Genomic DNA, 11,094 nt, shown 5'->3' on the forward strand with positions numbered 1-11,094 from the left:
TCCTGCTGCCACCAGGATGTGACGTTAGCTGGTTGGCAATCTGACAGATTATACTGTTACTGTAACTGTATGGACAGTATGGTAAATACTGTCTGTCTGTCTGTCTGTCTGTCTGTCTGTCTGTCTGTCTGCGTGCGTGCGTGCGTGCGCGTGTGCGTGTGCGTGTGCGTGTGCGTGTGCGTGTGCGTGTGCGTGTGTGTGTGTGTGTGTGTGTGTGTCACGTGTCGAGAGAGAGAGAGAGAGAGAGACGCAGCTGGGGTCCCTGGAACATCCAGACCCACAGAAATGCGGGGGCCCGCCCCGGCCACATCATTAATATAAGCTCTGGTTGCAAAAGGGGTGAAATATATATATATATATGCCCCTCAGGATATAGGAGCGATTAAGCCTAGTGGATGGATGCACAGTTTCACCGCAATCGGACGCTGTGTTCGTGATTTACGGCATTTTGTACAAAACGGGCCACTCCTAAAAACTTTGGAGGAAAATCGTAGCCTGCCTTGCAATCAGGATGGAATATGAGAAATAAAACAGACCCGTCTGGATCACATGACTATAGAGATCATGTAGCCGTAGCGGCTACACGATCTCTATAGTCATGTGATCCAGACGGGTCTGTTCACACAATTCGGTATACTGTAGGCTACATTGTAGCCTACATGACATGTATACCGAATTGTGTGATATTTGGATCTGAAGCATGTGAAAAATGCACGTCAAAGGTTTTTCCTTTTGATCTAGGTGCAGTTATAGGTGAAAACACGAATGGGCCAGTTATAATAATGCTGTTCATAATAAGTTAAAGTGCTGTTTTTTTAATTGATTGATTTATTAACAGTTTGCAGAATTACAGTACATTTCAAGTAGCCTACACACCTACGACACCATAAAGCATTACATTTGACAGTCTTTGTATTGAGTTTGTGCTTAAAATGTACTGTAAATTCTACAAACTGTTAATAAATATTTCAATCAATCAATCAAAATTACACTTGTTTACAATAGGGCCCACCATTTTCAATTCATCAAAACACTTAGACGTACGAATATACACAACTATATAGTCAAAACAGGAAATCATCATATGAGGTAAAAAAAAAACATAGGCCTATAGGCCTATACAGTGAGGGTTTTTTTAGGGGTGTGGGGGGGGATTCAGATTTTACGGGGGCCAGTTTCGAATTCCAGCCATCCATAGGTGCCCTTTGAGGGCGGTTTTGAAGGAGTCAAGGGATTCGCATGTCTTAATGACTGTTGGTAGGGCGTTCCACATTTTGGTGGCATAGTAGCTAAATTAATTTAGTCCCTTTTTGTTCCGAATCTGGGTTGTACATGGTTTGTTGCACTCCCTCTGGTGTTGTGGGTGTGGACTTCGTTGACATTAAGGAAGTATTTAGACAGGTATGGGTATCTTGGTGGTGTAGCGAATCTTGTGGACCAGACCCATTGCAAGATGCTGTACTCTGTCGTCAACCCTAAGCCATTATAGCCTGTCAAAGTGGGCAGGGGTGAGGTGGGTTCGGGAGTGAGGCCAAGTAGGAGCCTGATTAGTTTGTTTTGGGATGTCTGCTGTGGTACCAGGAGGAGGTGCATGCATAGTCGAAGAAACCTTGTACGAGGGCTCCTGTTAGGGTCTTCAAGGTGTTTTTGTTGACCAGTGAGGAAATCCTGTATATAGGAATCTTGTTCTTTGGTTGCCTTTTTTGATTACGTTGGTGGCCATTTTTATCACCGGAAAGATTTGCCTCCAGGATGGATAATATGTGTGATAATATTGTCACCCACTCTAATCAATAAGTCATCAGCCTTATAGCAGTGTTCAAAATGGACCAATCTTGCAAACTTTGGAAGGCAATCTTAGCCAATGGGGATGGAATATGGGGAAGTGGACAGGTCCGTGTTGATCACATGACTATGGTGTATAGATTTGCGTGATGTATGGATCAAATGTAGAGTAATATAAATAAATGCAAAAATCTGCCTCATGGTGGAGCTATAAAAACTGGGGTAAAGGTTCGTCGTTGGCATCCAGGGAGAGTGTGTGCACATGCATAGATTGTTTGTAGAAAACGTTTCACACAAATCGCTCAAAGATCCAGGCAGAAAATCACGTATAAGCATTTTTCAAACATTGATGTTCATTGTTTAGTCTTGCAATGCCATTGGTCATTAAAAATCTCTGGACTTTTTTCACCTTTGACCTTTAACCTTTAACCCTGATAAAAGTAAGTAAAATGTCTGTAATATTTGTGATCATTAGAATGTCTAGAACACGTACATTTATTATTGTGAAAAACATTTCTCCAAATGGAAATTATTAATTTATTATTATTATTTTGATAATTATTATAAATGTGCATAACATTTGCATATTAATTTATTTAAAAACAAAGTCCTTAGTAGTACAAGTAGTAGTAATATAAGGTTGAAATCTCTTTTTTGCAAGTAGGAATATATCCTGGTCTTGCAGGGCACTCATTCTTGAGATGAGGGACAAAAGTGGAAAAAACATGTCCCACACATAAGAGCCTTATTATTGTTAAAAATAAATTAATTTAATAAAAATAAAAGCACTTGCAAAGTTAAATGTAATACAGTTGTGTATTATTATGCCATTAATTTCATTATAATTGTTTTCATATGCCATCTGAATTAGTTAAAAGCAGGCACTGTACCCAAAAACGCCTGTATTTAGCCTGTCCCCAGCAAGTGGTCATAATTTCAAACTGCTAAAAAAGTGTCTAATACTGTCACAATCACATAAATATACATACTAAATTAAAGTAGATTGTCAACAACATAGCAAACAATATACACAATAAATTTAATTTATATTTTCCATTAGATATCTCATATCAAATGTGTGTCCCACGTCTCCCGTCAACTCCGTCAGGTTTTTTAAAAGTCTTAAATTAATCAGAAAATATTGTCGACAGATTTAGCCTGAAGACTCCTTTTCCAAGTCCCGTTTGTATTTGTTGCAACTGTGGAGCACCTGGTCTGAAAAGCATTCAATTGTTTGATATTTTAAACAAACAATGTTGATATCAGGGTGGTCACAGCTTTTACATGTCAACTCCGTCAGGACATTATTATGATCTTTGTTAAGAATTCCAAAATAATGTTTATTATAAAAGTTTAGGGTTAGGTTTAGCTAACAAATGAAGCAAAAACAAAATGGCTACATTGTACTACAGAGGGTTAAGATGAAAACAAATGACATTTTGTCAACTCCGTCAGACGTCAACTCCGTCAGGTTTTGTGTCTGACGGAGTTGACATGTATCTGACGGAGTTGACAAAAGTGTTCCTAAAACAATAAAATTATAGTTTTTGAATAATGGGACGTATTCTAATTTGGCACACAGTTAGAGCATGCCTTAAGGAACATTTTTGGCTATAGGGCCATCACAGATTTGTCTCGTGGTGACCATGGCAGCCATTTTCCAAAATTGCCGCCACCTGATGTTATTTTACAATAACTCAAGTTCTACACCACCTAGGATCTTGATTCTGGTGACTAAGACTACATTTTAAAAGATGAGGAATACATTGGTACTATTTAGATTTGTCCTGTGACCATGGCAGCCATTGTTTTTCAAAATGGCCGCCACCTGCTGTTATTTTACAATAACTCAAGTTTTAGACCACATAGGATCTTGATTCTGCCGACTAATAATACATTTTAAAAGATGAGGAATACAGTGGTACTATTTAGATTTGTCCTGTGACCATGGCAGCCATTGTTTTTCAAAGTGACCACCAACCTGCTGTTATTTTACCAATAACTCAAGTTTTAGACCACCAAGGATCTTGATTCTGGCGACTAATCATTACATTTTCAAGGATGAACTTTCTCTGGGAGGGGTCAGGGCTTATTTCAGGTGCAGGTTGAGTTGCTACTGACAGGACATTAAAAGGAGGTGGGCTTTCTGGCCTTTGACTTGTCTCTTTCAGGTACAGACGCACAGTTTGACTTCACTGGCCACTGCAGTGTGGCGTTGTATCTTGGTGGCCTCCTGCCAGTGTTTCTCCATCCTTCTCATGAGCTCTGTGTTCTGGGGCTCTGTTATAGTCAACTTACATTGTCTTGGCTGGAGATTGCTTTCCTGCAGGGTCCAGCCCAGTCTTGTGCAGATGGCTACTGGCCCACCTGGAGGCCCCAACCTCACTTGTTTGGTTGGTGTGATTAGGTGGGGTGGTCTTCCCCAATCAGGATGAAGGGTTTGACCCTTTCAAACGGCAGTCTGGCCAAGTGTCTGTATTTAGTTGTGAGGCTAGATACAGGATACGATTGCTCACCCAGCCCCAGGTGACTTGAGGTGAAGGCTCCTTTGATTTGGTAACATTGCTTTGGTTGACATGCTGGGGACACAGAACGACACTGATGCCTTCAGTGTCTGCACATCCTGCCTGATAGTCCTGAAGGCAGATCGTCTGTCTTCAGTCTTTCGCTCACTGTTCACTGCTCACTGTTCACCTCAAGCAGGTCTTCAAGGTGTTTGCCTTTGCACAGGCTATATGGCTAGGACTCATGCTTCAACCACTCAGAGAACTCCAACAGGGTGTTGGTTGCTCCTGGGCCGCAGAGCATTGTGCGGCAGAATTCAGCTCTCATCCCTGGTGGCAGCTTGTTGAGGAGTCGTGCAACATGTGAGCCGCATCTAAGTTCTGTGTCTCCCTCTGGGCCTAGGGTAGACACTTGCTATTTTCCGTAACACTAATTGGTGGGGCTGTCCAAACTTGTTGTTTAGGTGTCAATCGGGTCTCTGTTTGTGAAGTCGGGTCTAGGTGGTCTAGAAGATGAGTTATTTAGTCAGGGGATATTAATACAATCTGGTAATAAATTCCTTATCAAGAATTTTCTTCACCAATGTGTTTGGAAGGGTGTCTACTAACATATCCCACATTGCTTTATATTCAACCACCCTAGGGGACCTTTTGACAGCTGCTGAAAGTTGGGGTACCATCAACAACCTATATAAGGCAAAATGTTCATTATGCTTTAAGTAGCATGTGACATGTCAAACTAGGGAGTTTTCATGATTCTGAATGCATTCCAAGCATTAGCTATGCACGAAGAACACTCCTTGGGCTGAAAACGGCCATAGCCATCATCACAAAATGAGGTCAGCACATTTGGGCAAGTGGATATATGGCCGAATTTAGCCCAAGGGGTTTGACCCCTAGTTTGGCCATAGACTCCCTAGTTTTGCCATAGCCACTTGGTATGGTACCCAACTTTCAGCAGCTGTCAAAAATGCCTCTAGGGTGGTTCAATAGAAACCAATGTGGGATATGTTAGTAGACACCTTTACAAACACATTGGTGAAAAAATTCTTGGTAAGAAATGTATTCACAGATTTGACATTATTCTGATAATAGGCCTATTCCCTGACTAAATTGGTAAAATAATAGCAGGTCCACCATTTTTTTAAATGGCTGCCATTGTCACGGGATAAATCTAAATAGATAAAACTGTATTCCTCCTCATTGAAAATGTAGGATTAGTCATCAGAATCAAGATCCTAGGTGGTGTAGAACTTGAGTTATTGTAAGATAACAGCAGGTGGCTGCCATTTTGAAAATGGCTGCCATGGTCACAGGGCCAATATAAATAGTACCACTGTATTCCTCATCCTTGAAAATGTGGGATTAGTCACCAGAATCAAGATCCTAGGTGATCTAGAACCTAAATCAGTTAAACTTGTCAACTCCGTCAGATGTTCGTCAACTCCGTCAGATGTTCGTCCCGTGATGTTTTTGTTAATTTCCAAAGAAATAGAATATGTGATGTTAAATATTTTATATATAACACCAACTGAAATGATACGTAATGATGATTATTATTATTTTTTTACATGGTTTTCATGTTATAATATTGAAAATAGAGGTTGAAATGACGGATTTGAGAAATTGGATATTTCATAATAGTGTGATATTGGAAAAAAACAATATTAAAATAATTGTATTACTTAACTTGATTACTGAAAGCCATTATAAGAGAACTGAGGACTTTATATTATTGTTGAAATTATCAAATTCAATTAAAAGGTATTTTAGTGTGTCTGACGGAGTTGACATGAATCGGGTATTAAGTGCATAAATGTCCCATTTTAGAAAGAAATGTTATGCGAAAAACCTGTTCCTTCTCAATATTGGTAGTTGAGACCTGTGTCTACAAATACATCCATTTGATTTGAATGTATCTTAAAAAAAAAAAAAATCCAGTTTGAAAAAAGTTTTGTCCCTTATCTCAAGAATGGGTGAGGGATATGCTAAATGAATTGTGGAGGAAATTCTCCAGAAACAGCACACACACATCAGTTATCAGTGTAGTCAGTAGGAGACACAGCACACACACACATCAGTTATCAGTGTAGTCAGTAGGAGACACAGCACACACACACATCAGTTATCAGTGTAGTCAGTAGGAGACACAGCACACACACACACACACATCAGTTATCAGTGTAGTCAGTAGGAGACACAGCACACACACATCAGTTATCAGTGTAGTCAGTAGGAGACACAGCACACACACACATCAGTTATCAGTGTAGTCAGTAGGAGACACAGCACACACACACACACACACACACACACACACACACACACACACACATCAGTTATCAGTGTAGTCAGTAGGAGACACAGCACACACACATCAGTTATCAGTGTAGTCAGTAGGAGACACAGCACACACACACATCAGTTATCAGTGTAGTCAGTAGGTGACACAGCACACGTACAAACACATCAGTTATCAGTGTAGTCAGTAGGAGACACAGCACACACACACACACACACACACACACACACACACACACACATCAGTTATCAGTGTAGTCAGTAGGAGACACAGCACACACACACATCAGTTATCAGTGTAGTCAGTAGGAGACACAGCACACACACACATCAGTTATCAGTGTAGTCAGTAGGAGACACAGCACACACATCAGTTATCAGTGTAGTCAGTGAGTTTATTCATATATTTATATAGTACTCTCCCATTTTTACTATACAACATACCCACACAGCTTAATTACAATTGGTGGTTGGTGTCAAGTATTAATAATAATAATAATAATAATAATAATAATAATAATATAATAGTATAGCAATAGTTAAGTTAAAATATAATAATGTTAAAGCAATAAACTTTATACAAAATACCCTGCATACTGTATATTACTGTGAATCAAATGACAACAAACGGCAGCTTGTTGTGACGTCAGATTTAACATAATCACGTCATCCTACTGGTTATTCAAACTGAGCACCACAAGAGGGCAGAGTTTCACTGTTTTCCCAATTGCAGGTCTATTCTCAGATTCTCTCCAAAGGAAGGTTTTAAGGGTTTTTAGAAGCACTACAAAATCTGCAATTTATTATAATTACAGTTAAAACTCATTCAGTCACAAATGGACATTTTCAGTGCATGTTCACGTGAACAAACAAAGTTGGCAACTGGAACCGAAACTGGTTCTGATGCCATAGAATTTATTTTTGCCAACGGCTGATTCGGTCTGGTTTATTAACCAGGCTAATAGAAGACCAATATAAATAAGTCTTAAAATAGGCCTACCGACCCGTGTTCCCCGTGCAGGGGTGTATACTTGGTGTATAAATGTCTTTGTCAAAAGTCTACAGACTCACAATGTGACACGTTGTGAGCTTGTATAGGCTAGCTATTTCCAACGACTGTTCACACCTGAATAGGGCCACGCTAAGTGGTTAGTTACAGGGTGACCAAAATGGTTCCTGGTTTGCCAAATAAAAGGTTCTATGAGGCAAATGAAGAGCCATTCACTAAATATAATGGTTCTTTAGGGGATGGTTCTTTCGTGGAACCACATATAGCCTTAACGAACCTTTATGTTTCCGTGCATGGTTGCGTAAGTTGTTAAAATTAAGTGGAACAGGACATAACTGGAAGCTGCACTGTACTGGCCTTTCAACTGTTTCTTCGTTGATTGACAGCTGTCAGGTCACAGTCACAGACCCTGACCATCAATATTTGATCATATCATGTTATTAAATGAGAACGTGCTCCACATCTGTATACCAACAATACTTCAGATGAAACCTGTATTGATGCGCTTTGGTTTGCAGGGCAGCGTTCAGTGAAAAAAAACAAAAAAAACCCAGCAAATAATCAAATCTTCATTCATTTAGGCAGTGCTATAAAACAAACAAACAAAACAAAATATATTGAGATAGATATATTGAAACATCTTGTATGTGTCGTGTGGTGTGTGTACCTGAAGTGTTGTGGGTTTTGTGGGGTGTTTAAAGACACTGGTTTTGTGTGAATGTTGTCCCTGTCTTTTATTAATGTGAATGTAATGCATGTTAATATAAAGAAAAGATTACATCATACTTGGATGTAGCCTACAGTAAATATTTATGCGAGACCAAACTATCAATGTATATATGTTTGACTTTGGATAGACACACTGTCTGGACTATGTCAGCATACAGTAGTTATTCACTCAAAAATGACAAAACAGTCAATTGTGACTAGTTCCAAAATTGACCATACAACATCTGTACTTGTTTCCTTTCTTTCTATTTGTTTAGCATTTTACAATGTACAGTACAACCACCAGAACGTCAATAACGTTGATCTTATCCTATATGTAGCACTAGCTAGCCAAAGTCAAATAGTCTTCTAGAGGCGCAACAGGCATGTAACAATTAGAGATGTCCCGATCGGTATCGGAAAAGTATCGTATCGGCCCTTATTTCATATATGATAGGATCATATTGGGTCCTATCGGTATCGGCAAATATGCCAGTCTAACCACCGATCCGACACAGGGGTAAGGGTACACAGGGGTACACTATGGCAAGTAAATAAAATGTTGGGGCATGTGCACATTTGAGTGAGTAGTCTGTCATAAACACAACACGAGATATATAGCTAGATGGCTATAAACACTATTCCCGTTCAGTGAACATCAAAATAAGATTGTTTTACACAGAAATTGTCGTATCGGGATCGGAAACAAAAAAAGTGTATCGGGACATCCCTAGTAACAATGTATCGTAAATCGATTCAAACCGGGGACAATTTAAATTAAATTGCATTTTGAATCGTGATGCAAACAGCAGTAAAATAGAGAAAGAAGAAAATACAGGATCTTTGTAAGATAATTGATTAAAAAATCTGTAATTTGCTACTGTATTGAAAAGTAAGAGAAGAAATTAAAAGAGAAAGAAAATAGGCTACTGGATTTGTGTAAGAGAAATAATAATAATAATAAAAAGATTTTTCGGTCAATTGTCTGTTTAAAAAATCGTGAGAAATCTATTGTGAACCTAGTATTGCGATTCGAATCGTATGTGAGTTGAGTGAATCGTTACATGCCTACGCAACAGGTAAGGGATAATAAATGGGTAGGCAGTCATTATCGAGAAATAAAATCAATTTACGGTAATCACCCTGAAGGGATTTTATTTCTCGATATTGAGCGCCAACCCGTTTATTATCTCGCTTATTAAACGGCCACTTAATAAATAAATACATTGACCCCAAATTCAACCAAGCCGTATAATAAAGTAGCCTACTAAAGTACCCTATAGGTATAGTAGTGTCCTTCATAATCTCCTATAAACTTACTGTACTAGCTAGTACCAGTGTTTCTATATCCTTCACTGTACTGTCATAGCTACTGTAGTACCAGTGTTTCTATATCCTTCACTATACTGCACTATCCTTCACTATAGCTAGTACCAACTGCCATAGGCTATAGCTAGTACCAGTGTTTCTATATACTGTCATAGCTAGTACCAACTGCCATTTGCTATAGCTAGTACCATGTGTTTCTATATACTGTCATAGCTAGTACCAACTGCCATAGGCTATACCATGTGTTTCTATATCCTATACTGTCATAGCTAGTACCAACTGCCATAGGCTATAGCTAGTACCATGTGTTTCTATATACTGTCATAGCTAGTACCAACTGCCATAGGCTATAGCTAGTACCATGTGTTTCTATATACTGTCATAGCTAGTACCAACTGCCATAGGCTATAGCTAGTATACCAGTGTTTCTATATCCTATACTGTCATAGCTAGTACCAACTGCCATAGGCTATAGCTAGTACCATGTGTTTCTATATCAGTGCCAGTGTTTCCCAAACCATTTAGCCCAAGACCCAAAGGAGAAATGAGACGTTTTCCCGGGACCGTGAAAATAGCAGATCTACAAGCTCACAAACGCGGCGCAAAAGAGCTGCTATTTTCACTACTTCTTAAACTTATGGAATTTATTAGATTTATTGAACTTAATTTTCGAAAAACTTTTGAGAAATGTTAGAGTTCATTTAAATTATGAAAATTCTAAATCTTTTGAATATATATTCTTTAGAAAATGGAAGACACAAAAAAGGGGGTATTTACTTGCGACCAATACAAATTGGTCCATGAACTATACATGGGTGCTGTTTGAGAATAGATAGCGTTTTAGCCATGCTCGCCACCCATACCCAGGTAACTGGTGATTGTTTTTCTTTACAAAAATTGATTAAAAAAAATAAAAACATGGGTGCAAAGACATGCAACAGAACTGGCCTCAGCAGGGTGGATGCAACAGCGAAAAATATTAATAATAATCATAATACCACTACAAAGTAAAAGAGTACCTTAACATTTGTGATGTCAGAGCAAAGATTGTAATTGTGTTTCTAGTAAAACAACGTGAACATGTTTCAAGGTCCATGCAGCAGCCATCGATAAAGTTTGGTATTCACAGAGTCACCGACAGCGTATTGTGGTCGTGGGTTTATAGTGCAGTGGTTCTCAACGTGAAGTCCAGGCACCCCCAGAGGTCCTTGAGGGGGACCCCCAGAGGTCCTTGAGGGGGACCCCCAGAGGTCCTTGAGGGGGACCCCCAGAGGTCCTTGAGGGGGACCAACAGTAAATGAATGATAGTTTGGAACTGAATGTATATATAGTGTACAAAAGGAACACAAAAAGCCCAATCTATAGCCTACTGCAAAATCCCCAATGTCCGTTTAACAGACTCTCAGAGATACTAACCCGTATAAGGGTCCATTTGGTTCCTAATAAATATTAATCATT

The sequence above is a fragment of the Protomyctophum parallelum genome (assembly GCF_964188405.1).
Source record: "Protomyctophum parallelum genome assembly, chromosome: 7".
NCBI lineage: Eukaryota > Metazoa > Chordata > Actinopteri > Myctophiformes > Myctophidae > Protomyctophum > Protomyctophum parallelum.